Source organism: Ruditapes philippinarum, unplaced genomic scaffold (assembly GCF_026571515.1).
Source record: "Ruditapes philippinarum isolate M1 unplaced genomic scaffold, ASM2657151v2 ctg1133_1_1_1_1, whole genome shotgun sequence".
NCBI lineage: Eukaryota > Metazoa > Mollusca > Bivalvia > Venerida > Veneridae > Ruditapes > Ruditapes philippinarum.
The window spans coordinates 147,732-173,696 of record NW_026855123.1 but is presented as its reverse complement, the minus strand read 5'-3'; the positions used below and the strand labels follow the sequence as shown (position 1 = coordinate 173,696).

General features: G+C 31.3%; 1 long non-coding RNA gene across 1 annotated transcript; it reads right to left on the bottom strand.

Moving 5' to 3' along the window:
• Positions 1–613: 613 nt before the first annotated feature.
• On the bottom strand, positions 614–12,500 carry LOC132742164 (uncharacterized). The gene is made up of 5 exons (XR_009627396.1): positions 12,376–12,500; positions 11,135–11,991; positions 10,253–10,404; positions 8,453–8,577; positions 614–3,088 (listed from the first exon to the last, which is right to left on the bottom strand). It is a non-coding gene; the product is annotated as an uncharacterized LOC132742164 (long non-coding RNA).
• Between the last annotated feature and the right edge of the window lie 13,465 nt (positions 12,501–25,965).

Sequence of the window (25,965 nt, the reverse complement as noted above, 5' to 3'; positions counted from 1 at the left end):
GAGGTAACTGTTGGGTCCCAGGATATAGTCGGCAAAGAGTGGCCTCCCCTGATAACATTGCAAATGGCGTAAGGGGTTCAAAGGGAGGTAACTGTTGGGTCCCAGGATATAGTCGGCAAGAGTGGCCTCCCCTGATAACATTGCAAATGGCGTAAGGGGTTCAAAGGGAGGTAACTGTTGGGTCCCAGGATATAGTCGGCAAGAGTGGCCTCCCCTGATAACATTGCAAATGGCGTAAGGGGTTCAAAGGGAGGTAACTGTTGGGTCCCAGGATATAGTCGGCAAGAGTGGCCTCCCCTGATAACATTGCAAATGGCTTAAGGGGTTCAAAGGGAGGTAACTGTTGGGTCCCAGGATATAGTCGGCAAGAGTGGCCTCCCCTGATAACATTGCAAATGGCTAAGGGATGAAAGGGGCTCAAAATATTTGGTAAAAGAGGCCTCCCCTGATAACATTGTAAATGGTTTAAGGGCTCAAAGGGAGTATACTGTTGAACTGATAACATTGCACATTTTTGCAAATTGCATGGTAAATTCTTAAAAATAGAAGAAAAACTTTTAGGATTCTTTATTCTTTCAAAATTAGAATAGGCATTAATGACAAAATTCATAACCAAGTTAAGTAACTTTTATTTAAAATAACAAAATATTTAAGTCTACCATATGACACAAATACTGGTCTTTGTATTAATCAAATACTAAATTTCAACAAAAATGTAAACTTTATATGTTTGTACTTACATTGATATTAATCAGTTTGAGAACTCCAAAAAGTAATGAGAATTGTTTTCAGAGAAATGTTCATAATAATTAAGATAAAAAATCAGTTAAATGTTTATAAAGAAAAATAAATCAAAATTAGCCAACATTGATTTTTTTTCATTTCATCTTGGTTATCTGTTTTATCTCAGAAATACTCGCTTATAAAAGTTTTGGCATTTTCATCCTACCATTATTTAAATACTATTAAAATGTTTCAGTTTATATTTTCAATATTAAGCTGCAGTATTTATACTAAAAGACCATTATAACTTGGAATAACTAACACTTATTATAAATGCCCCCTTGTACAAATCAGATAACCTTGTGTTTTGATGCTCTTTCTAGTACAAGTAATGTATTTTTATTTGGAGCATTGACCTTAAATTATGAACTGGAAGGATTTCATTTCTTGAAAAAGATCAGACACCCTAATAGTAATGGGCAAGTTTATTTCACTTTCATAACAAAAAAACAATGTTTTTGGGGTCCTTTTTTAAAATGTTATTAAAGGCCCATTATACCTAATATATACTATCATTTTATTGAAAAATCATGTTTTAATTGCCCATTATGCCTCAGAAATCCCATCATTTATTTCTCAACAACTTGCATTAATTTTTGCATTTTGTTACAGTTTCAAAAGAAATATTTATTTGCCACATACATGTATATGAATTACCTTGTGTTGGCAATTGGTATAATTGTAGTAAATAAATATTTTGTTTACTATATAAAAATAATGTCGCATTACTTCATGTTTACTTTCTTCAGTTGTAAAATATCTAACATGCTCTAAATCCATTATTAAAACATTACAAACCACATTTCTAAACAATTAAAAAATATGTATTTCTGAGGCATCATTATTTGCCTTTAAAATGTAATTACCCATAATAATAATTTTTGAAATACTGGGGAATATTTAAAAAGTTTTTTAATTTTTGACATAACTACCTTGTGTGTGTCTGTAGCTTTAAGATTATATTTTTATATTACTCATTTTCACATGATTTTTGGATTGATATAATTCATAGTAAAAGCAAACTTTAAACTTATCTTTCATTTCTACTTATTTTCTGAATTTCTCACTTTCATTTTTTTAACTTTTTTTCATTAAATTTTTTGTTTGTTTTGTTTCATTTTCTGCTTCTAAATATTTTTTTTTCAGCCAAAGTTTAAAAACTTGTCTGTTTTAATTAGCTTTATTTGTTTATATTTGTTTTTTCAATTTCAATTCCCTTATATAAAAGTTCATTTTACCCAACAGTAAATGTTAGTGCTGCAAATATATTATAGGTTATAAAACAGTTGAAAATGCAGTGAGAACAGTAGGTAAAATGACTTTTATATAGGCTAGAACTTAAATATTAGAAATGACTCTTAAATTGAAATTTCTCTAAAAGAACAAACAGCAAAAATGAAAAGATTAAAAGTACATGTTTTCAAAAATCTTTCTAATAAATAAATTTTATATAAAATGTAAAAAATAAATTGAAAATATAGTTTTGTTATATTTTTATCTTTATATACAGAGATTTATTAAAGACCCAAAGTTAGCCAAACTTTTATCTTCAAAGCTTCACACAAGGTTGTTGTTAATTTTGAAAAAATATAAACTTTGCAAAATTTCACCCATATTTCACAAATGATTATTTCAGATAGATACTTATTTCATGAAATTTCTGGATTAAAAAAAAAGGTGAAATAAAACTGGAAAGCATTTCTCGGTTGATAAGAAAAATGTGGAAATTCTTTCAGCGCAACTTATAATTTAGTCACATGATCCAATTGAAGAATGCATATATGGCTTTTTTTGTATTGCACAGTATGTGAAAATCCTGCGACTAATATATATGATCAATGTTTACAAAATAATGTGTTAGGAGAAGAATTTCATAAGACATGTCTTTCATTCTAAACCTGTTTTTTAAGAATATTTGAATTGCTCTCTGTATATTGTGAATTATAACATGTATATATAAACTAAAATAATGTGTCACAACAATTTAAACAGAGCAGGATAAAATTGCCAAAACTTTTGATAAACTGGTATTTCTGGGAGCAAAACAATGCAATGGTAGGCACTGGTTGCCATGGAACTATGAAAATGGTTATTACACGCAATTATATAACTAAAAGTCTTAAAAACATCATGTACTGAAGACAGTAAAGATTAAATTATGAAATTGTCAGAAGAATTGCGAATGATTTTAATAGGATGTTGACATCTTTAGATGATGTTTTCACATTGTCCGCATTCTGTACCAGTGTTACTCTTCTTTAATCGCAGTTGTTCTATATAAATGTTTCCATATTCTGGAACATTCCTATAATAAAGTAAAGAAAAGATTCCTTCAGAATTTTAAAATAGCATCATCAATGTATGTATCAAGTATGGCTCAAAATTTTGTCATTTTTCTGTAAAATCCACCCTTTTTAAAGTAACAAAGGGCCATAACTCATAAACCCCTATGTGTATATTAATCACACTTAGTGACCTTCATTTCATTATTTCACAAGAGCAACTTGCTGTTTTAATAAAACTGGAGAGCACAAGTCTAACAAATACATAAGACAGAAGGACAAGAATAATAATCATGATGATAATTAATGATAATGATGATGATAATAATAATTATAATAATTATGATGATAATTAATGATAACAAAGATAATAATAATATTAATTATTTTTTATAATGATAATAATAATAATGATTAAAATAATAATAATGATAATTAAAATACATTGTTTTTGTAATATTAATAATAGTTATAATAATAATTATAATATTATGATAAAAAGATAATAATAATAATTATATTAAATATAATAATAATAATGATGATAATTAATGATAATAATAATAATAACAAGAGCCATGTCAACATGCCCAGGCCATCCCCCGCATAATGTGTTTGCTCATTGGAAGAATATATATGTAGTAGAGCAGAATAATTAATTTTAAGAGGTCTTTTGGTAATGAAAACTGATGGCTGAAGTGATTACAGATTTGAATCCTATGTGAATACTGATGGCTGAAAATAACAAAGGGCAACAAGAGCCATGTCAACATGGCCATCCCCCGCCGAATGTGTTTGCTCATTGGAAGAATGTATATGTAGTAGAGCAGAATAATTGCATTTTAAGAGGTCTTTTGGTAACGAAAACTGATGGCTATAGTGATTACAGATTTGAAACCTATGTAAATACTGATGGCTGAATATAACAAAGGGCAATAACTCAAAAATTATAAAAGGTAGAGTTATCATTCTTGTGCACTGCACAGCTCCTGAATTAGATCTATGCACCTATGAAGTTTCATAATGATATCTCAAAGGCCTTTTGAGTTATGCGCTGGACAAAAATTAATTTTGAAAAATAAAAAAAGGGCAATAACTCAAAAATTATGCAGAATAGAGTTATCATTCTTGTGCACTGCACTCCTTCTCAATGAGATCCATCCACCTATGAAGTTTCAAGTTGATACCTCAAATACTTTTTGAGATAAACTCTGGACAAAATAGTATGAAAAAGAACAAATGGCAATAACTCAAAAATTGTACAGGGAAGAGTTATCATTCTTGCGCACAACATTCCTCCTCAATAAGATCTATCCACCTATGACATTTCATGTTGATATCTCAAACACTTTTTGAGTCATGCTTCACTCAGGTGAAAAATTAAGTAAGAAAAATAACAAAGGGCAATAACTCAAAAATTATGAAAGGTAGAGTTATCATTCTTGTGCATTGCACACCTCCTGAGTGAGATCTATGCACCTATGAAGTTTCATGTTGATATCTCATAGGCTTTTGGAGTTATGCTCTGGACAAAAATCAATTTTGAAAAATAACAAAGGGCAATAACTCAAAAATTATGCAGAATAGAGTTATCATTCTTGTGCACTGCACTCCTTCTCAATGAGATCCATCCACCTATGAAGTTTCAAGTTGATACCTCAAATACTTTTTGAGATAAACTCTGGACAAAATAGTATGAAAAAGAACAAAGGGCAATAACTCAAAAATTGTACAGGGAAGAGTTATCATTCTTGTGCACAGCATTCCTCCTCAATAAAATCTATCCACCTATGACATTTCATGTAGACATCTCAAACACTTTTGAGTTATGCTCCGCTCGGGGAAAAAATTAGGTATGAAAAATAACAAAGGGCAATAACTCAAAAATTATGAAAGGTAGAGTTATCATTCTTGTGCACTGCACACCTCCTGAGTGAGATCTATGCACCTATGAAGTTTCATTTTGATATCTCAAAGGCTTTTAGAGTTATGCTCTGGACAAAAATTAATTTTGAAAAATAACAAAGGGCAATAACTCAAAAATTATGCAGGGTAGAGTTATCATTCTTGTGTTCTGCACTCCTCCTCAATGAGATCCATCCACCTATGAAGTTTCAAGTTGATACCTCAAATACTTTTTGAGATAAGCTCTGGACAAAATAGCATGAAAAAGAACAAAGGGCAATAACTCAAAAATTGTATAGGGAAGAGTTATCATTCTTGCGCACAACATTCCTCCTCAATAAGATCTATCCACCTATGACATTTCATGTTGATATCTCGAACACTTTTTGAGTTATGCTTCACTCAGGTGAAAAATTAAGTAAGAAAAATAACAAAGGGCAATAACTCATAAATTATGAAAGGTAGAGTTATCATTCTTGTGCATTGCACACCTCCTGAGTGAGATCTATGCACCTATGAAGTTTCATGTTGATATCTCATAGGCTTTTGGAGTTATGCTCTGGACAAAAATCAATTTTGAAAAATAACAAAGGGCAATAACTCAAAAATTATGCAGGGTAGAGTTATTATTCTTGTGCACTGCACTCCTCCTCAATAAGATCTATCCACCTATGAAGTTTCAAGTTGATAACTCAAATACTTTTAGAGATATGCTCCGGACAAAAATGTCGGACGGAAGGACGGACGGAAGGTCGGACGTTCCTACGAATGGGCATTTATTGGGTACTTCTTTTGTTTAAAAGTACCCAATAAGACAACAAAAGTACCCAACAATACTGACGGAATGAATAGAATTACCCAACAAGTGTCCATTCGTGTGTTCAAGGTACCCAACAAGTGTCCATTCGTGCGCCCGGACTGACGGACGGAAGGAGACTATTTCTATATCCCCCGCCGCCTTTTCGGCGGGGGATAATAACTGAAAAATAATGCAGGGTAGGTTATCAGTCTTGTTTGCTGCACCCCTCCTCAGTAAAATCTGTCCACCTATGAAGTTTCAAGTTGATATCTCAAATACTTTTTGAGATAAGCTCCCGACAAAATAGTATGAAAAGGAACAAAGGGCAAGAACTCAAAAATTACATTGGGAAGAGTTATCATTCTTATGCACAGCATTCCTCAAGATCTATCCACCTATGACATTTCATGTTGACATCTTAAACACTTTTGAGTTATGAAAAATTAAGTATGAAAAATAACAAAGGGCAATAACTCAAAAATTATGAAAGGTAGTTATCATTCTTGTGTACTGCACACCTCCTAAGTGAGATCTATGCACCTATGAAGTTTCATGTTGAAAACTTAAAGGCCTTTTGAGTTATGTTTTGGACAAAAATTAATTTTAGAAAATAACACAGGGCAATAATACAAAAATTATGCAGGGTAGTTACTAGTATCATTCTTGTGCACTGCACTCCTTAATGAGATCCATCCAACTATGAAGTTTCAAGTTGATACCTAAAATTCTTTTTGAAATAAGCTCCGGACAAAATAGTATGAAGAAGAACAAAGGGCAATAACTCAAAAATTGTATAGGGAAGAGTTATCATTCTTGCGCACAGCATTCCTTCTCAATAAGATATATCCACCTATGACATTTCATGTTGACATCTCAAACACTTTTTGAGTTATGCTCCACTCAGGTGAAAAATTAAGTATGAAAAATAACAAAAAGCAATAACTCAAATATTATGAAAGGCAGAGTTATCATTCTTGTGCATTGCACACTTCCTGAGTGAGATCTATGCACCTATTAAGTTTCATGTTGATATCTCAAAGGCTTTTTGAGTTATGCTCTAGACAAAAATTAATTTTAACAAGAGCCATGTCAACATGGCCATCCCCCGCCGAATGTGTTTGCTCATTGAAAGAATGTATATGTAGTAGAGCAGAATAATTCCATTTTAAGAGGTCTTTTGGTAATGAAAACTGATGGCTATAGTGATTACAGATTTGAAACCTATGTGAATACTGATGGCTGAAAATAACAAAGGGCAATAACTGAAAAATAATGCTGGGTAGGTTATCATTCTTGAGTGCTGCACCCCTCCTCAGTAAAATCTATCCACCTATGAAGTTTCAAGTTGATACCTCAAATACTTTTTGAGAAAAAAATTGAATTGAAAAATTAAGTATGAAAAATAACAAAGGGCAATAACTAAAAAATTATAAAAGGTAGAGTTATCATTCTTGTGCACTGCACACCTGCTGTGTGAGATCTATGCACCTATGAAGTTTCATGTTGATATCTCATAGGCTTTTTGAGTTATGCTCTGGACAAAAATTAATTTTGAAAAATGACAAAGGGCAATAACTCAAAAATTATGCAGGGTAGAGTTATCATTCTTGTGCACTGCACTACTCCTCAATGAGATCCATCCACCTATGAAGTTTCAAGTTGATACCTCAAATACTTTTTGAGATAAGCTCCGGACAAAATAGCATGAAAAAGAACAAAGGGCAATAACTAAAAAAATGTATAGGGAAGAGTTATCATTCTTGTGCACAGCATTCCTCCTCAATAAGATCTATTCACTTATGACATTTCATGTTGATATCTCAAACACTTTTTGAGTTATGCTCCACTCAGGTGAAAAATTAAGTATGAAAAATAACAAAGGGCAATAACTCAAAAATTATGAAAGGTAGAGTTATCATTCTTGTGCACTGCACACCTCCTGAGTGAGGTCTATCCGCCTATGAAGCTTCAAGTTGATAACTCAAATACTTTTAGAGATATGATCCGGACAAAAATGTCGGACGGAAGGTCGCACGGACGGACGGACAGACGGACGGACGGAGACTATTACTATATCCGGGGGATAAAAAATAACAAAGGTAAAGTAGTTATGGAGATACCAGCTTACACGCAAAAAAAAATATCCAAGAATTTCTAAGTCGAAAAAGGGGCATAATTATGCAAAAATGCAATCAGTTATGCGACTTGTGCCAATCATGTAAGATAATCACAGAGAACAAGTGTGTGAAGTTTCAATCCATTCCTTTAAGTAGTTATGGACATACCAGCTTACAAGCAAAAGCTTAACCAAGAATTTCTAAGTCGAAAAAGGGGCATAATTATGCAAAAAAGCAAATCAGAGTTATGGAACTTGTGCCAATCATGTTAGATAATCACAGAGAACAAGTGTGTGAAGTTTCAATCCATTCCCTTCAGTAGTTATGGAGATACTGCATTAGCTCGATTATTCTGCGAATAGATAATAATAAAAAGAAATATTTCATGACCGAGCATGCTATTGTTACATTATATGTTTACTTTAATGTATTTCAAACATTGTTACTTTTGAAATATTGCTTTTAAATAGCCTATTACATATTTAATTTTTTTTATAGTTTTTAACATAGTTTTTTTTAATTAAAAAAATCAACGAGTGCAGCTTTCTTTTATACTAATCGCTTACCTTGAATGACAAAAAATCTGCACCAGTCTTCTTTCCACAATAACACAGAGTTGTAAAGAACTTCAGGGGAGGCAACCAGAGAAGATCACACATTTAGTCTCCTCTTCTCTGCTAAAGAACCACACCTGTGAAACAACAGTTTGAGTAAAACAATAACAATAATAATAATAATAATAATAATAATGATAATAATAATAATAATGATAATGATAATAATGATAATAATAATGATATAATGATAATAATAATGATGATGATAATAATAATAATAATGATAATAATAATAATAATAATAATAATAATAATAATAATAATAATAATGATAATGATAATAATAATAATAATAATAATAATAATAATAATGATAATAATAATAATAATAATTATAATAATAATAATGATAATTCTTAGTAAAATTTAAAGGGGATATAATTTTGAAAATATGATTGTTAGAGTGATGCACTTTATCACATTTGATACAGGTAATGAATATAACTATATATTTAAAGTTTGAAGTAATGTTTTAGAGCAGAATATTTTTATTTTGAAGAAAAAAAATCTAAGTTTAAAGGGGAGATTATTCTAAAGATATGGGTGCTAAAATTGTGACTCTTATAACGTGATATACGTGATAATAAGGATTTTTGCAGTAAATTCCTTTTGAAATAAGTGAATTACAGTAAGATATTAAAGGGATGCTAGAAGTTACCACATATTACGGTGGTAATAAATAAAATATATATTTGAATCCTTAAAGTTCTTGTAAAAAAAAAAATATTTTACTGCAATCAGAAATCTAAATGTTGATGAGCAGAACAGTTAGACTCAATCAAACCGAGTCTGCAATTTTATGTAATTTTCTTGTGAGTAATGCTTCCGAGGGATCATCATTCTTACAGATTTCCAGTTATACTGATAATTATCTACTACACAAACTTTTCTATCTCCAACGTCTCGAGGGGTTAAACCCCTCTTTTTCAAGGAGTTTCTGAAACTCCTTGAAAAAGAGGGGTTTAACCCCTCGAAACGTTGGAGATAGAAAAGTTTGTGTAGTAGATAATTATTAATTAACTGTTTCAAGATTGAAAATTAATGATACTGAGAATCAACCTATGTTTACTCTTCCATCTATAGAGACAATTCTTTTAAAGACAAAAAAAAGAAAATAAAGAAAAAAGATTTATGTCAGAACATAATTGGACTGTGGACTTAAATATAAACATTCCTACTCGTAATGTTTCTCATTCAGTTGTCAATCAAGTCAAATTTAAAATGTTGCATAAGTTCAATAAAATCATATTTAGTCAAGATTGACTATGATAAAAGCTTGAAGCATGTTTAAACCAGTCTCAGGTCTGCTTCCTGGAACTAACCAGTACTGGTGTCATATGAAGAAAACATGGTAACTGACCAAGTAGAATTCCTTCCCATTATACCTTCTTTTGAGAGACCGACAACTTAACCACTGCATGTATAGGTCCTCTCCCTTCGTTAATATCTCTTTGCAATAGCCTATTAAATTAATTATATCATAATTATTGATATGCTCGACTTCTGCAAATCAGATAGTGTCGTGTTCCGATGCTCCTTCCATTACTTCAAAGACTGGATTTATTCAAATCATTTTCTGGCTATCTGTTCTTCCTGGAATCAATAAAACAATCTACATTTTTTTCAATTTCTTTTTCTTGCTGTTGGTTGTTGATGTTAAAAAAGATCTTTTATATTTTATTTTTTAATAATTTATTTTTATACTAAAAATGCCAATGAGTGCAGATTTATTTTACTTAAATAGCTTACTTTAAATGTGAAATGGCTCTGCTCTAATTCACTTTCCAGAATGGAACGTCAGAGGAAGATTTCTTGGGCCACACTCCAGCAGTAACCACAACGGAAATTAGTTTCTTTTCCATTTCTTCCGCAATCAAACCACACCACTGGCCACCTACTACCTGTGAAATACATCTTCAAATGGCTCCTATTTCCGTTTTCGAAATACATGTACATGTATATGAAATCATTTTAGACTTAACTAATAAGCTGAAGTCGATTAACCAAATTACACACATATAATTCTGTTACAATTCATTTGAAATACTGCACTCCTATTGGTCGAAACATATAATTTCAAAAACGAATTGCATACACTCCGTTTATTGAATAATAATAAATGCATATTCAATCATGATAAATGCACATAATCTGTTCATTCAATCATAATAAATGTATCTAATTCTTTATTCAAACATACTAAATGCATATATTTTGTTTACTCAATCATATTTATCTTAAAAGCATTGCATTTTTTTTTTTCGTTTAATGAAATAAAGAAAAAGTTGCATTGAACTTAAACACCTCGATACAGAGTGCTCTATAACATAATTTATCTTATAATTATGTGATTCAAGAAAACATTAAAATCTATATAAAAAATATTGAAATATTTATAAAAGGTGTCATTATTACATTAGTTACAAAAGATTTAGCGTAAATTATATAAAACACTATACCAAATATTGTCGTCAGAACATCAAAGTTAAGTTTAAACTTGCAACTTATCATAATTAAGATAATTATGTCAAATCATGTTGTGCAGTAAAAATCACTTGAGAATTTTCATCGTATTTAATTTCAAAAAAAATCATTCAGTGAAGCTCACTTACATATTAATAGATAGCTTACCTTAATTTGATCTGATCTAATTCATATTTCCATTTCGCGGTGAACAAGTAGTTACTAGTGATTTTCAGGGGAGGTAATCTGTGCAAATGTCCTAGCAGAAATATTACTTGAGCCGCGCCATGACAAAACCAACAATGTGGATTTGCGACCAGCATGGATCCAAACCAGCCTGCCCCTCCGCGCAGTCTGATCAGGATCCATGCTGTTCGCTATCAGTTTCTATATGTAATTGGGTTTGTAAGCGAACAACATGGATCCTGATCAGACTGCATGAAAGCTGGTCGCAAACGCATTACGTTGGTTTTGTCATGACGCGGCTCATTTCTTTTCTGTCTCCTCAAGGGAAACACACCATTGGCGACCTGTGGGGAAATAAGCTATTTCCTGCTGTCCTTTTCATTTTCGTAAAAAGGAAACTTAACAACTTAGATTCTTTTAGCTCATCTATAGTTCATATTTTTATTAATTATAAAAGAAAACTACTATGAAATATTCCATTTCATTTCCTTTAGCGAAACCAGAACAAAGTTTGTATTAAACTTGATGTAATTGCTTTTAAATCCATAAAGATACAGCGCGCCTTTTACACTATCAAATTTGGTCCTCATTATTAAAAAAATAAAATAAATAAAATGTCACATCAATTTTAATAGAATATAAATTATATAAGTGCTTTGTCCTTTACTGGCAGCAGATTTAAACGGGTAAAGAGTATGATGATTTTTGTGCCATTACCTTCATATGAAGTGCCCACTCCATATTTCTCTGGTCAACTGGACATCGCCTGACATGGTACGAGTTTGAGTCAATAACGCATTTCTAGCTGCATTTCTAGCTGCACAGTCGTTTAAACCATGCTAAAATAAATGTTTCATCAACATAATTATATGAAAAAAAGTATTTAAATATTATTATTACATGCTTTTCATTAGACAGTGGAATTGTTTTTTATAAGATAACTTTAAAATATTTTTCACAGTAGATCTAGCACTACTTAGCTACTTGTCCAGAATAGAATCTACTGTAGATTTTTAGATCTGAAAGTGGATAAAAAGAAAGAAAAAAATCTTAAATTATTGAAAACATCTTCTTTAATTTATGCCGTAGTGAGTAAAATGTGCTTGATTTCGAGAAGCATATAATTTATAAACATCTGCACATATCATTTTAAAATATAACTTCATTCGTGACGACCAAAATCGGCAATGACACAATACAGTGAAATCTGTATTAAAGATCACCTCTGAATAAAGATCACCCTGTAAATGGGCCACTCTTGACCAACCCTTCAATGAAACAGAACAGAATAACCTCCAAATAAAGACCACTTGTCTATTAAGGCCATGTTCAGTCTTTCCCTTGGATGTTCTTTGTTCACAGGGTTGACTGTAGCTACCATCGGATTTCAACTGCAAACTTTACATTCAGCAAAGTTATTATGAACAGGCTCTAGCCGCATTCACTCCACGATACATTCTTCTTCTGAAACATTCCAATTTATATAATGATATCTAAGATGATTATATAATGAAATTTTGTCATAGATGAGTAGAACTATACAACATATAATTTGTCGCAAATATACAAACTAGCATATAGTATTTATATCGCAAATATACAAACTAGCATATAGTATATAAACGGGTACACTGAAGACCTAAAACTAAATAAAAGTTTATGTACTATGGTGCACAAGGCAATGACCATGACCTTTTGCATAAATCTGACAACATAATTTTACACCATACATCTATAACTGTTTTAAAACACAAATTTAAGAAGAAACCACGCCAAACAACTGGATATAATAATACCCCCTCCATAAAAAAATGAATTCCCAAAGAAAACAAACAACGTAAAATAACACGCAGAAAAACGACGAAAACAATAAAAGATAATCAAGATCAACAACAGAACAAAGTTATCATGAAGACCAAAAAACAAAACCTATCAAAACTTACGTACCACAATCCAAGGAACCAATTGTATTCCCCGTAACAACCACACAGCACCAAAATCAAAATGAATGATTCAAGAAATTAATATGTTTTCTTGTTCAAATTCTGTACACAATTTTCATTATGTCTGCAATTATGGACAGAAGGATATAGAAATTATTTGTTAAAGCCATTTTTTACCAAACTGAAATGGCTTAAACAGTAATGGGTGCAGAATGGATGGTACAACATTGCACTCCTAACCCAAAGGTGGGTGGGTTTAAAATCACACTGAGGGTGAAATTCTCTATCTTTTTCCAAAATCTAAGAAACTGATGAAAATCCCCCATGCTGGAAGGGAGGCACGGCATGACTGAAAGCGAAAAAAATTTGCCTGGTCTCCAAAGTAGAGTTTGACATTAATAGGTAAACAAACAACAAAATAATAGTGTTTCAACGCAAATACGTACTAGTGTTTTTTTGTTTGTTTTTTTTTTTTTTGAAAAAAAAAATGTTTCTTTTAGCAAAGGCTTTCTTGGTATCCTGGAAAAAATATTCATTTTATCCCTAATGGATTTTTTTCGTCAGCCTATTAACAAAGTAATGAAAACAAGATAACCACATGCGGTGCTAACGCTCGTCTGTTAAGGACAACGATCAACAATGACCAATGTTGACAAAAATTCTAAGCTAAAATAGTGCTAAAGAACTATATTTGCAAGGCTACTGTCAATATATAATGCAGTATAATTTCCTTTTATAAAACATTAATTTTACCTTTTATCAGCAAAAATACCACTAACATGATCACCAACATCATAACTATCATCATTTCTTTATGGCGGCAGCAGCAACAACAACAACAACTCCATCATCATCATCATAAAGCACCATCGCTGTGGAATGCAGTATATAGACCCATGGTCTCTGGTGTGGCCTGTATCTAGTCATTCACACAGTCCCGTCCTGGGTTATAAAACAAACTGAATGAATGAATGAATGAATGAATGATTGATTGAATGATTGATTGAATTAATGAATGATTGAATGAATGAATGATTGAATGAATGAATGAATGAATGAATGATTGAATGATTGATTGAATGATTGATTGATTGTTTGGTTGAATGATTGATTGATTGATTGAATGAATGATGAATGAGCGAATGAATTAATTCATCAATGAATGAAGAAACGAACGAATATTTCCTACTCCAACTAACATATCACCCATATTGGTACATGTATATGTGGTATACAAATCGATGTATGCCTCCAGATGAGTCAAAATATGAAAATCAAAACTCAAGAAAAATGTAAGATTTTAAGAACAGTAATTCAGGAACGTGAACATCATGTGATCAATTATAACCCGAAACAATCAAAATTGAGATTATCAAGTACAATGCACGATACTGAAAGAAACCATTATTATTTTAGTATACTGTCTTGCGATCTTGCGAGTCTATAGAATTAAATGTGTACCCCGTCTTGCGATTACTGATCGGCTAATTAATAATTATACGAGATGTTACATCCGATCACTGTACCTTTTTGGGATTATGAATCTTTTTCTTGCTATAAGTAGACTTATTTATACACTGTGTGTAGCTGTGTGTAGTAAGCATTTATTTTCGTAAACACAATCCAACAATATACACAATATACCATTTTACATAATGTTTTTTTTTTTGCTGTGAAAAATTATTTTTAGTATCATAATGTTAAATGTAATATTTCCTCAGTTTCCTGGAATTTAGAAGAAATATTTAATACCTCATTTATTTCACAATGATTTAAAACATTTCCAAAACCTAAAAAACGTACAAACCTTTCAGTCGCTTGTCCTTCACTTCCTAAAATTACACATGTTTTAAACAAGTTAACTGTAAATTGCACGGGATTTTCAAGACATCTATAGTTACACGTACTAATACGTGGCCCGGGGACAAGTTTACACACAAAAAAAACATAGCAACGCAGTGGCCATCAACTATCCGAGCACTGATTAGTCACGTGACCGACCTACAAAGATCGCTTAAATCCGGATCTTCACGTATATTTCCGAACATTTCTGTTTCGTTTTTTAAGACGGATATAATTAGTTTAATAAAAATACAGTGTAACCTCTGCAATGCAACACCCTTGCGGACACAACTATTTTGGTTGTTGCATAATAGTATAGAGGGAAAATATAGTGTAATCTTTACTTTAAGAAGAAATAATATTGTTGTTGAACAGAGGTATTTGCTATACAAAGGGTCGCTTTGCAGAGGCTATAGTGTAACACCATATCTTAATAACCTACTTACTAATATTTTAACTTTGACTTGAATTTTCTTCTTTAATGCTTTAATCATGATCAATATATATTTTTTTGGCTGGGTTACAAAACATACATGTCTTTAATATATTCAAACATAATGAATTATTTTCATTGATCTATGATTTTCTTTTACAATTCCAGAATACAGCCTGCCTAATCAGGAAAGCTGCAATGACCTAAATATTTTCCAATTGTCAAAAGAAGTTATATAAAAAATTTCCAAAAGAATCGTTACTGATTAACCCTTAACCTGCTGAATTTCTTTTATGCAAAACAAACAAATATCCTCTATTTATACAGTATTTATGCATTATCAAAGATTGCACCCTAGAACTACTTTCAATGTCATTATTGATAATATCGATTGCCTTATAAAAATACACTTTTTTTATAGGTTTTATTTATAATATTGTAATGTGATTCTCTAGAAAAAAGCTAAATATAGATTCCACAATTAACTTTTGCAGGAATATATTAATCATATTTAATAAAATAATAACATACATAATTACAACTATAAAAATATAATTTGTAATAAGGAAATGAGTAATGTTTAAATTTAACATATTTGATAATTTTACACAGTTTTTAGCCCAATTTTTTAGGAAAATAGATGGAAAATAATTTATGTAGAAACTCAAGCATTTATTTTGTTCGTTACATAATAGTCCTGTATATATACTAACATTGTGCAGCCTATAATTGAGGTCCGTTGCATATGTTGGGTAATATGTTATATCCTACTGATATATATAAATAAATATTCCGTACCGGAATATAACAAAAAGACAAAAATATAATGCGCAAGTTACTCAGCCGGTGATTGTGGCCTATCTGAAAAATAGACCACAAAACCCACATGTGTGCCTTTGACCTTTTCATAATGTTAACATTACTAACTTATTAAATCATTTATACATTTCCACTAATTTACATGCATTATCATAGAAGGAGTTTATATAATAATATGTAGAGGTTATTACATGGGGCAAGTGTGCCTTTAGTCCATATTAGCACACTTGGTGACTTATTTTGCCCGAGGGCTCTTATGGCTTTAGCCCAAGGCAAATTTGAACCAAGTGTGCCAGTATGGACTAAAGGCACAATGACATATGTTCCACAGCATTTTTTCAGACTGGAAATCAAGCAATAACGTAATTGTTTAATATATTTATAAATTGTTTGAAAATAGATATTTCAATGTATGTTTAAGCAGATAACATAAATAGTTTATCCACAGTAAATGTATTAAAAAATATAATAGAAAAAAAAAATAACTGATTCAAAGTAAGCGTCTCTTTCATGCGCAACCACAGAAAAAAAAAATTAAGAAAGATGTAGTTTCTCCTCTCTATTTCTTCTGCTGTTTTTTTCTGAATTTCTAGAATAAGTAATATTTATAAAAAATAAATTGATCATTATGACTGATTGAAAGTTGTATTAATTGACATTGAAACAATACGTCACGGTTTTCATGACGTCACTTTTACTGTGGTTGTCTATGTATAGTGTACATAAAAACTCATGTAGACAAGACATTTTAGTGATTTTATTGGATATGTTACTATAATTAGTAATAAAAATGCGAAAATCCCGTATTTGAGCAAGTGTGCCAATAAGCCATTAGATAAACCGAGGAAGACTGTACATTATTTCAGTCACAATTAACGGGCACCTGAGTACATTACCACCGAGCTGGATTGTTTCCTCAAATGAAGAATCCAAATATGCCAGCGCACCTAAAAGGCAATTGGTTTGAAGTCAAAAACATTCACCACTTGGCCATGGACGGGCCTCAAAGTCTACTTCTAGTACAGACAGATTTACTATAATTACCCCGGTATAATAAAGTGAATGATATAAATTATTAGGTGATGTGATTTGATTATAATTGTTACATGTGAATGCATTTCAGGATATTTATTATATCCTTTCCAGCATTCAGCATTCTTCCTTTAATAAAACAAGAGCGATCAGTAATCACATGTGTCGCCTCATAATGGCCAATTTCATGTTGGGACAAATTTTGTGACAGACGGACAGACAGACGGACAGTGCACAACTAGACTTGGTACTGATCAATCATGTAAAGTTTGGATAAAATTGCACCAGTAGCTAATGAGGAGTAGTCTGGACAAGCTTTTGCATATCTGGCAACACACAGAAAAAAGCACCTTTTTATCAAAGGGCCATAACTCAGCCAAAAATCATTCAACCGGAAAACCCGTGCAATATGCGCAAGGACTTGAGCTACAAATCAATCCTGTAAAGTTTCATTGAAATTGCATAAGTGGCTATAAGAGAACTAGTCCGGACAAACTTTAAAAATAAAAATTATTAAAGGGCCATAACTCTGACAAAAAATCATTGAACCTGAAAATGCTGACAATATGCACAACTAGACTTGGTACTGATCATTCCTGTAAAGTTTGGATGAAATTGCACCAGTAGTTTATGAGGAGTAGTCCGGACAAGCTTTGTGTATCTGGCAAACACACAGAAAAAAAACACCTTTTATTCAAAGGGCCATAACTCGGCCAAAAAAATCATTCAACCGGAAAAACCCTTGCAATATGCGCAAGGACTTGAGCTACAGATCAATCCTGTAAAGTTTCATTGAAATTGCATTAGTGGTATAAGACAAGTAGTCCGGACAAACTTTAAAATTAAAAATTATTAAAGGGCCATAACTCTGACAAAAATCATTGAACCGGAAAATGCTGATAATATGCACAACTAGACTTGATACTGATCATTCCTGTAAAGTTTGGATGAAATTGCACCAGTAGTTTATGAGGGGTAGTCCGGACAAGTTTTGTGACGGACGGACGGACAGACGGACAGACAGACAGACAGACAGACGGACAGACAGACGACGGAGAAGTGATCCCTATATGTCGCCACTACTCCGTAGAGGCGACACAAAAAAAAACTTTGGGCATAATTATAAACATTTACAATAGCTCGGCCTCTTCATGTTATGATTGTTTATAAGTCAATGTTTGTCACTGTGTTCATGTTTGTTTGTTAGGCCCTATTTTTTGGCATCATGTTATGTTTGTTTGTTTGTAAAGCCCGATTTAACATTATGTTATGTTTGTTTGTATGGCCCTATATTTCTTGTTTGTTTGTAAGGCCCTATTTTTCTTATCATGTTATGTTTGTTTGTTTGTTTGTTTGTTTGTAAGGCCCTGTTTTTTTCCAAATCACTTTATGTTTGTTTGTATGGCCCTATATTTCTTGTTTGTTTGTAAGGCCCTATTTTTCTTATCATGTTATGTTTGTTTGTTTGTTTGTAAGGCCCTGTTTTTTTTCCAAATCACTTTATGTTTGTTTGTATGGCCCTATTTATCACATCATGTTATTTTTTGTCTGTATGGCTGTTTTGTTAAAATGTTTCTGTTTGTTTCTAAGGCCCTGTTTTTGCAACATCCTGTTATATTTTTTGGTCAGAATCTATTTTGGCATTATTTTATGCTGCTTGTAAGGTCCTGTTTATGCATTTTTATGCTGCGTGTAATTCCTTGTTTAAGCATTATTTCTATGCTGTTTGTAAGGCCCTATTTGGCATTATTTTATGCTGCTTGTAAGGCCCTGTTTTGGCATTATTTTATGCTGTTTGTAAGGTCCTGTTTAAGCATTATTTTATGTTCTCTTATGTACTCTTGAGTACATTAACAGAACATTTTCAAGTTCAATTCTGTTTTATTTGACATGAGTTTTACTAAGAAATTACTGACTTATAATAAAATGTAATTCTATAATAAGTCAACAAAGTTTTTAAATTTATAATGAAAAAGATGAAAAAATAGATAGATTTTTAAAGAGACAGGTGGAGGAGACAGGTAAGCAGGTAAAAGTTACGTTATTGTTCGTGAACATGCCATGCGAATGGTCAAAAATCTCCTTTATATAGGCTGTCTAAAAATGAACTCACAAAAAATTTCATGCTAGAATATAGAGCAAATAGGGGTAGTTTCAATTTAATCAATAAATAAGAACAAGAGCTGTCGGTAGGACAGCATGCTCGACTATTCTAAGTGTTTGATATTAAAAGAGCCTTGATAATGTAACATTTTCTAAATTAACAAAAGGGCCAAATTTTTCTTTAAATCCATGTTACGGCTATAGGTCTTTGGGAGAGTCCTATTATGCTCTCAAAGAAGTGCATAAAATTTCAACTTGTTTCAAAGCGAGATGTCAATGGAATAGGAAAATATCTGAGGTGGTATGCAACTTGAACGTAAATTCTTAGTCAGTAATTAGCATTATTATACTCACCCTTGTGACAATTTTTGAATTGATTATCTCAAGCAATAATTGAGATATTTGAATTTACAAAAAACTTTAACCAAAATTTCTAAGTTAAATAGGGGCATAATTCTGTCAATATTGTAGGCAGAGTTATCCAACTTGTCAATCTGATGTACATTGTTACTATAAATAAGTATTGCAAGTTTCAATTGAATATCTCATGCAATAATTGAGATATTTGACTTTACAAAAAACTTTAACCAAAATTTCTAAGTTAAAAAGGGGCATAATTCTGTCAATATTGTAGACAGAGTTATCCAACTTGTCAATCTGATGTACATTGTTACTATAAATAAGTATTGTAAGTTTCAATTGAATATCTCATGCAATAATTGAGATATTTGACTTTACAAAAAACTTTAACCAAAATTTCTAAGTTAAAAAGGGGCATAATTCTGTCAATATTGTAGACAGAGTTATCCAACTTGTCAATCTGATGTACATTGTTACTATAAATAAGTATTGTAAGTTTCAATTGAATATCTCAAGCAATAATTGAGATATTTGAATTTACAAAAAACTTTAACCAACGCAGACGCGGACGCGGACGCTGACGCCGACGCCGACGCCGGGGCGACTACAATAGCTCTCATATTCTTCGAATAGTCGAGCTAAAAACCATGAAAGCGTAACAATTTATCTAAATGACCAAAATTTAAGATGACCATTGAAAAGTCATGGATTAAAGTGAATCTTAAATGTTTCACTATAAACAGAAGCAATTTAGAGAGAAAAAACTTTAAAGAATAAAAGATAAATAAAATGGTTTAAGAAATAATCAAAGTCTGCCACACAGTAAATACGATCCGACAATATACACAATATACTATTTTACTACATGTACTGTTTTTTTTTTAAACATAAAAAAGTATCTTATTATGAAATGTAATCTTTTTTGGAATTTAGAAGAAATAGTTTTTAGTCTTCATTTTTTCACATAGATATACATATAGATTTACATTTTTTTAAACCAAAAAAAACGTACATACCTTCCAGTCGCTTGTCCTTCCCTTCCTAAAATCATACAGGTTTTAAACAAGTTAACTGTAAAGTGCACGGGATTTTCAAGACGCCAAATTACACGTACATGTACTAATACGTGGCCTCAACTGATTTGTCACGTGACCAACCTACAAAGATCGATTCAGTCCGGTTCTTCACGTATATTTCCGAACATTTCTGTTACGTTAACTTAAGATAAATATATATTTTTTTTCAAAACTACAGTGTAACCTCTATAATGCAACACCCTTGCGGACACAACTATTCTGGTTGTTGCATAGAACAGTTACCCCAAACTAATAGAGGGGTAAAATATAGTGTAAATCTTTACTTTAAGAAGAAATAATATTGTTGTTGTAAAGAGGTAATTATACTCTACAAAGGGCCGCTTTGCAGAGGCTATAGTGTAACACCAAATCTTAATTACCTACTTATATTTTAACTTTGACATTAAGCGGCACATTTTTTATGGAATACATTTCCAACTGACATAAAACTACAAATGTACAAAGTAAATTGTCATCTTTTAAGGGTGATCTAAAGGATTATTTAATAAAAATACAGCTTAATTAAAGCGCTGAAAACTTTAAACTGACTTTTTAGAGAAATTTATATAGATTTTTTTTGTTAGAGTGTTTGTCGTAATTATATTGCAGTTTATTGTCATTTCTATTTTCTGTTTATATATGTACTGTATAGAAGGCCATATTGGAAATAAAGTTGTATGCTTATTTTGCACTCTTAATATGTCATCTTATCAAAATAAAGTTATTATTATTATTATTATTATTATTATTATTATTATTATTATTACATGAATTTTCTTCTTTAATGCTTTAGTCATGATCAATATATATTTTCTTGGCTAGGTAACTTAATATATTCAAACATAATGAATTATTTTCATTTATTTATATTTTCTTTTACTATTCCAGAATGTGTCCTGTATAGAATGTAGACAGATTGCCTAATCAGGAAAACTGCAATTCAGGCACTAAATGACATAAATCTTTTCCAATTGTCAAAAGAAGTAATATAATAAACTTCCAAAAGAATTAAGGTTTCTGTCCCTTTTTTGTGATAAAATTATACGATTTTTTTCTCACTTTCTTCTCATTTGCAAGACTAATAATATCTGCCATATTCTGTGGTTCAGATCGGAATCTCCGTCCCGAGGGGGTTCCCGAGAGGGTTCCCGAGGGACAGACATATGTCAATTTTTTTTTTCTTACATATTCTACCATAATCGTATTTCATTATATTTTTAACTTATCTTAAAATCACTTAAAAAGCATTAAATAGAAAGAAAATTTATTTGCTTTACATAAGATTGAAATATATTTAATTCGTGAACATCAGCTATTGAATTTTATTGCTATATTTCAATTTTGCATGCAAAACAAATAAATATCCTCTATTTATACAGTATTTAAACTATTTATGTATACATTATCAAAGAATGCACCCTCTTTTTTGTGGTAGGACTACTTTCAATTTGTCATTATTGATAATATCGATTGCCATATATACACTTTTTTATTTATAAACTTGTAAGAAAAAAGCTAAATATAGATTCCATAATTAACTTTTGCAGGAATATATTAATCATATTTAATAAAACAATAACATACATAATAACAACTATAAAAATATAATTTGTAATTAGGAAATGAGTAATGTTTAAATTTAACATATTTGATAATTTTAAACAGTTTGTAGCCCAATATTTAGGAAAATAGATGGAAAATGATTTATGTAGAAACTCGAGCATTAATTTTGTTTGTTACGTAATAGTCCTATATATATACTAACATTTGGGTAGTTACAATTGAGGTCCGTTGCATATGTTGGGTAAAGATGTAGGAATTTGACGACGGTCAACGTAGGTAAAGTGGCCACCCACAAAACCCACATGTGTGCCTTAGACCTTTTTCATACTGTTAAAATTACCAAGTGATTAAATCATTTACTCATTTTCACTAATTTGCATGCTTTATCATAAAGGGGGTAGATCTATATATAAATAGAGGATATTTGTTTGTTTTGCATGTAAGATTGAAATATAATTTCACTGAGTGAACACCAGATGCAATATTTTCACGAGTGGCCGTAGCCACGAGTGAAAATATAATAGCTGGTGTTCAAGAATGAAATATATTTCAATCTTATATGTAAAACAAATAAATTTTCTTTTTATTTCATGTTTTTTTAAGTGATTTTATGTATTTTTTACTGATTTTGCCGCGATACGTCGCGCATTCTCCTTTGTGACGTCATCACATCATGACGTCACATCATCAATTTTGAAATATAGTTCTGTTAAATTTCTGTAATTTTGGAAAGCATGAAATAATAATTTATTATCCCTCACTTTTTTCGTAATTCTAATTTCCCATAGGCCTCTGGGAGTTATTTTTACTGTTAATGTTAGTGTACCACGTGAGTACTGTTGCATAGGAAACAGTTTTTTTTTACTGTATAAATAAAATGGCCGCCATTTTTTTCTCGATTCATTCTTATTTTCATCGTTAAACCCCGACAGGACATCAATTTCTTCTCTGGAGTAACTATGACACTCATAAAATATCTTTTTGTTGAATAGTCAAAAAGTGAACATCCGTTTTCAACGGAAGTAATTGCAATGTAAATAATTATGTGTCAAACTTGAACATGCAGTCGATTTAAGCATGCAACCACAGGCGCTAGTCACATAATCAAATATTTTACATAATCGGTCTATATATGTATATAAAGATATATCTTTATATACATATATAGACCGATTATGTAAAATATTTGATTATGTGACTAGCGCCTGTGCATGCAACAACGGATTATTACACAAATATGATGTAATATGGTGGACAGACATTGGATATCATCGTTATTTTGTCAAAAACCATGCTAAGAATATTCTGGAAACAGAAGGATCAGATTTCACAGATCATAACCGTGTAAATGGGTTAGTGTTTTGTTTTCTAAATAAAACCTAGCTTATTGTATGTTTATGATTTGTAGATATCATCACTTGCTTAAAGAATAAAAAAAGAAAACTTCTCAAGTAGGCCTAAAGTACACTTAAAAGGTAAGGACACTTTAGTTATTGTTACTCTTGGTTTATTTTTGTTACAGTTTATTTAGTTGACAATTTCAGATCATCACAGTATTTTTGTTCGGGGTAATAAAATAAATAACAAATGGGTTTGTGAGTAACAGTAAAAATATCATCCCTCGTAAAAATACTGTTACCCGAGGCGTAGCCAAACCAATGTTTTATTTATATAATATATTGCAACACGACCCGCATTTTTCACTTTTAAATATAGAAGAACAGTAAATGTGTGTTATTTAAGAAGTAATATATCCCAAACAGTGACTTTATCGCTCAATAATATCACTGTTTGGAGTTCGGATGCTACGCCCTCGTGATATAATTCGTCGCATCCGAACTCAAAACAGTGAGCGATAAAATCATTGTTTGGTATATAGAATCTATTATTTCTTAAATTAATATAATTATGTCATCTAATCTACTAACTCTGTAAACATCTAAGAATTTACTTTAAACAGCCCATTACACTAGTGCTTTTATTTGTTTATGACAAAGGTAAGGTACGTAAATTTTATAGCTGTTTTGGGCAAATAAATTGTCGACAAAGAAAATACACAAAATATGGTAAAAATCTAGAATACCGGTATTCCAAATACCATATACAATTTTAACTGGCAATGGTAAAAAAACAAATATCAAATCTAACTCAAAGCCATTAGCACTGTCCGACATCATATTATTTTGTTACATAATCATATTTCTTTTTTTTAATACAGTACTGCTACGTGTGCTTCTGTTACAATGATTAAAAAAGGTCAACTCAAAAGTAAATAATCTTTTTAAATTCTACTTTTTTTCTTATTGTGTTTAATGACGCATTAACGCAGTACAGGTCGTATGGCGACTTTCTAACTTTACTGGTAGAGGACACAGGAATACCTTAAGTGCCCATCTGTACATTATTTCAGTCACAATTAACGGGCACCTCTTAGTACATTACCGCCGAGCTGGATAGTTTCCTCAAATGAAGAATCCAAAGATGCCAGCGCAGCTAAACCTACAGCAGTGAAAGGCAATTGGTTTGAAGTCAACAAACTTAACCACTTGTCCATGGACGGGCCTCAAAGTCTACTTCTAGTACAGACAGATTTACTATAATTTTAATAAAGTGAATGATATAAATTATCAGGTGATGTGATTTGATTATAATTGTTACACATGAATTCATGATATTTATTATATCCCTTCCTAATCAGCATTCTTCCTTTAAATAAAAAAAAAACTTTGGGCATAATTATAAACATTTACAATAGCTCGGCCTCTTCATGTAAGTGAGTGTTTGTCACTGTGTTCATGTTTGTTTGTAAGGCCCTATTTTTCTTATCATGCTATGTTCGTTTAAATGACCCTGTTTTTTGCATCATGTTATGCATGTTTGTATGGCTCTATTTTTCACATCATGTGATTTTTTGTCTGTATGGCTGTTTTGTTAAAATGTTTCTGTTTGTTTCTACGGCCCTGTTTTTGCAAGATCCTGTTATATTTGTTGGTAAAAATCTTTGTTGGAAGCATGTTTTGTTTGTTTGCAAGGCCCTGTTTCGGCATTATTAAATGTTGCTTGTATTGCCATCTTTTGGTATCATTTTATGTTGCTTGTTAGGCTCTGGTTTTTGATCCTGTTATATTTGTTGGTAAAAATCTGTTTTGGCAACAAGTGTTTAAGCATAATATAATGTTTGTTTGTAAGGCCCCGTTTAAGCATTATTTTATGCTGTTTGTAAGGTTCTGTTTTGGTATTATTTTATGCTGATTGTAAGGCCCTGTTTCATCATTATTTTATATTGTTTGTACGACCCTGTTTAAGCATTATTATAGATGTTCGTATGACCCTGTTTAAGCATTATTTTATGTTGTGTGTAAGGCCGTACCGTTTAAGCATTACTTTTATGCTGTTTGTAAGGTCCTGTTTTGGTGTTATTTTATGCTGATTGTAAGGCCCTGTTTCATCATTATTTTATATTGTTTGTACGACCCTGTTTAAGCATTATTATAGATGTTCGTACGACCCTGTTTAAGCATTATTTTATGTTGTGTGTAAGGCCGTACCGTTTAAGCATTACTTTTATGCTGTTTGTAAGGTCCTGTTTTGGTGTTATTTTATGCTGTTTGTACGACCCTGTTTAAGCATTATTTTATGCCG